Genomic DNA, 273 nt, shown 5'->3' with positions numbered 1-273 from the left:
AACGAAGGTAGGTCTACTCGTGAACGGCTCCTAGGGCAGCATTATCATTATCATTATTTTTTCTGTCTGATGTTTTCGAGTTTTTAGTGCTCATATACAACAGAAGCAAAGCTTATGTCTATGGGATATGAAACGGCAGTCATGCATGTGCTAATATTTGACGGAAATTCGCGGAGTCTAAAATATACCCGGGCTATTAATTTATATGATACAAATTACGTTGTGCATCTGTTTTATATATAATTCCAATCATCAGTTTGAACGCTATAGCAT

Source organism: Penaeus monodon, chromosome 32 (assembly GCF_015228065.2).
Source record: "Penaeus monodon isolate SGIC_2016 chromosome 32, NSTDA_Pmon_1, whole genome shotgun sequence".
Classification (NCBI taxonomy): Eukaryota; Metazoa; Arthropoda; class Malacostraca; order Decapoda; family Penaeidae; genus Penaeus; species Penaeus monodon.
Note: the sequence above shows the minus strand (reverse complement) of the source record.